The sequence below is a fragment of the Nicotiana attenuata genome, unplaced genomic scaffold (genome assembly GCF_001879085.1).
Source record: "Nicotiana attenuata strain UT unplaced genomic scaffold, NIATTr2, whole genome shotgun sequence".
Classification (NCBI taxonomy): domain Eukaryota; kingdom Viridiplantae; phylum Streptophyta; class Magnoliopsida; order Solanales; family Solanaceae; genus Nicotiana; species Nicotiana attenuata.
The window spans coordinates 402,866-406,200 of record NW_017670796.1 but is presented as its reverse complement, the minus strand read 5'-3'; positions in this window follow the sequence as shown (position 1 = coordinate 406,200).

Here is a 3,335-nt window from a genome sequence, read left to right as displayed (position 1 = left end):
GGCTGAGATCTATATTCGGGAGATTGTTCGCCTTCATAGTGTGCCCGTATCTATCATTTCGGACCGGGGTACGCAGTTTACCTCGCCTTCTGGAGAGCAGTACAGCGAGAGTTGGGCACGCGGGTTAAGTTGAGCACAGCATTTCATCCCCAGACGGACGGTCAGTCCGAGCGGACTATTCAGATCTTAGAGGATATGCTCCGAGCTTGTGTTATTGACTTTGGAGGTTCGTGGGATCAGTTCTTGCCTTTAGCGGAGTTTGCCTACAACAACAGCTACCAGTCGAGCATCCAGATGGCTCCTTATGAGGCCTTATATGGTAGGCGGTGTCGGTCTCCGGTTGGATGGTTTGAGCCGGGAGAGGCTCGGTTGTCGGGTACGGATATGGTTCAGGAGGCCTTGGACAAGGTCAGGATCAGTCAGGATAGGCTTCGTTCAGCTCAGTCCTGGAAAAAGAGCTATGCAGACCGCAAGGTTCGAGATGTAGCTTTCATGGTTGGTGAGCGGGTATTGCTCCGAGTGTCGCCTATGAAAGGCGTGATGAGATTTGGGAAGAAGGGCAAGCTTAGCCCTAGGTTCATCGGTCCGTTTGAGATTCTTGACCGAGTGGGAGAGGTCAGCCTCCTAAGGCATCGACCTGGGAGTCTGAGTCCGATATGCGGAGCCGTTATCCTCATCTTTTCCCCGACTCAAGTACTTCTTTAGTCTGTCCATTCGAGGACGAACGGTTGTTTTAGATGTGGAGAATGTGACGACCCAAAGGGTCATCACCTGTTTTAAACGAATTCTGTGCTTTCGAGGCCTTGAAAACCTCGTTTAGAGTCGCCTCGATTTGCGTGCGCAGTCCGGGCGCTTAGCCGGAAAGCTTAAATATGAAATTCTGTGAAAAATGCTAAGTTTTGATGTTAAAATGAATAAATTTGACTTTGGTAAACATTTTGGGTAAACGGACCCGGACCCATGATTTGATGGTCCCGGAGGGTCCGTAGGAAGATATGGGACTCAGGCTTATGCCCGGAATCGAATTCCGAGGTCCCAAACCCGAGAAATGAATTTTTGAAAGAAATTGTTTTCTGAAATTGTTTAAGGAAATTGGAAATAATATTTGATTACAACGTGTTGGTATCGGGCTCGTATTTTGGTTCCGGCGCCTGGTACAGGTCTTATATATGCTTTAAGTCATTTCTGTGAAATTTGTTTGAAAACGAACGTCCTTTTGACGCGATTCGGACCTAAATTGGAAAAAATGAGGTTTTATGAAATTTGAAAGAATTTTTGGATTTTGAGGTTTAATTCGATGTTTATGATGTTATTTTGGCGATTTGATCGCGCGAATAAGTCCGTAGGATGTTTTTGAGGTTGTGTGTATATTTGGTTTGGAGCCACGAGGGCTCGGATGAGTTTTGGATAGGCCACGGGTTGCATTTTTAAAACTTAAAACTTGCTGGTATGAACAGACCTGCATGCGAAGCCTGGCTCGCAAATGCGAGATCGCAAATGCGAAGGCTTCCTCGCAAATGCGAGAGTTTCCATCGCAAATGCGAAAAGCCTCCATGTTGCCAGTGATCGCAAATGCGATCAAATGCGTCGCAAATGCTAACTTCGCAAATGCGACAAGGGTCTCGCAAATGCGAAGGTCCCGAATTTTAGAAGGGTTCGCAAATACGAACCAAGCTTCGCAATTCCCATATCTGAGAGGTCGGGGTTCGCAATTGCGAACCCCTGTTCGCAATTCCCATATCTGCAACCTGCAAATTTTTATACTTAGTCGATTTTTATGTCATTTTTACCCCATTTTCAAAACTTAACTCCTTTGGGCGATTTTTCAAGAACAAACCTTCTTCCAAATCAATTGTAAGCTAGTTTTTACACATTTCTTTCAATCATTTACATCTTATAACATGATTTCAACCTAAAATCATAGATTTTCATGGGGGAAATTGGGTGTTTTGGGTAGAACCTAGGTTTTTCAAAAATTGGGGATGTGGACCTCAATTTGAGGTTCGATTTCAAAACAAATTACATATTTGAGTTCATGGGGGAATGGGTAATCGAGTTTTGGTTCGAACCTCGGGTTTTGACCACGTGGGCGATTTTTGACTTTTTGGGTAAAACTTGGGAAAACTCATTTTCATGCATTGGGGTTGATTCATTTAGTGTTTATTAATGTAATTAAGTAATTTGTGATTAGATACAAGCGAATTGGAGGTGGAATCGCGGGGTAAAGCTATTATTAAAGCTTGAGTTGTATTCAAGGCATTGAGGTAAGTGTTTGGTCTAACCCTAGCTTGAGGGATTAGGAGTTGAGTCTTATTTGCTAATTGCTTCTTGTTGAGTACGACGTATAGGCATGGTGACGAGTATCTATACGTTGGTATCGAGCATGACCGTGAGTCTTAAATTGATAGTTGTTGTGTTCTTAAATGACACTTCGGATGCTTTAAATTGATGACTCTTGATATTGAGTAGAGATTTAGTTTATTCTCGTGGACTTTATTTATGCTTGAGTACTGGTATTAATCGAGCTGAGTAAGAGTTGAACTAGGGTTTGGTTCTAGCTGATTCTCCCTTACCGGGATGGTTGTTTTGATATTGTTGTTCCCTTGACGGGAAATTATCATTATATTGCTTTTGTTTTCCTTGCCGGAATTTTATTGTGACTTTGTGTTGAATTGAAATGGGAGCGGGTGGTACGCCTACCACAAGTTATTGATTGAAATGGGAGCGGGTGGTACGCCTACCACAAGTTATTGATGAAATGGGAGCGGGTGGTACGCCTACCACAAGATTTTGATGAAATGGGAGCGGGTGGTACGCCTACCACGAGTCATGATGAAATGGGAGCGGGTGGTACGCCTACCACGAGATTTGATGAAATGGGAGCGGGTGGTACGCCTACCACGGAAACATTGAGAAATGGGATCGGGTTGCACGCCTGCAACGAGATGTGTACTGACAGTGAAATCTGCTTTTATTTCCCTTATCCGTGTTAGAGTTAATTTATTGATGTTCCTTATTATTCTCTTGAAATTCTGTATTATCTGCTATCCCCGAAGCGTGTTCCCCTCCCATTTAAAATGTTTATTCTTGTTATTTTCCCGTTGTATATGTACACACACACACACACACACATATATATATATATATATATATATATATATATATATATATATATATATATATATATATATATATATATATATAACTGCACAGGTTTATGTGGTAGTCTGGTCTAGCCTCGTCACTACTTCGCCGGGGTTAGGCTAGGCACTTACCAGCACATGGGGTCGGTTGTGCTGATGCTACACTCTGTGCTCTTTTGCACAGATCCAGGT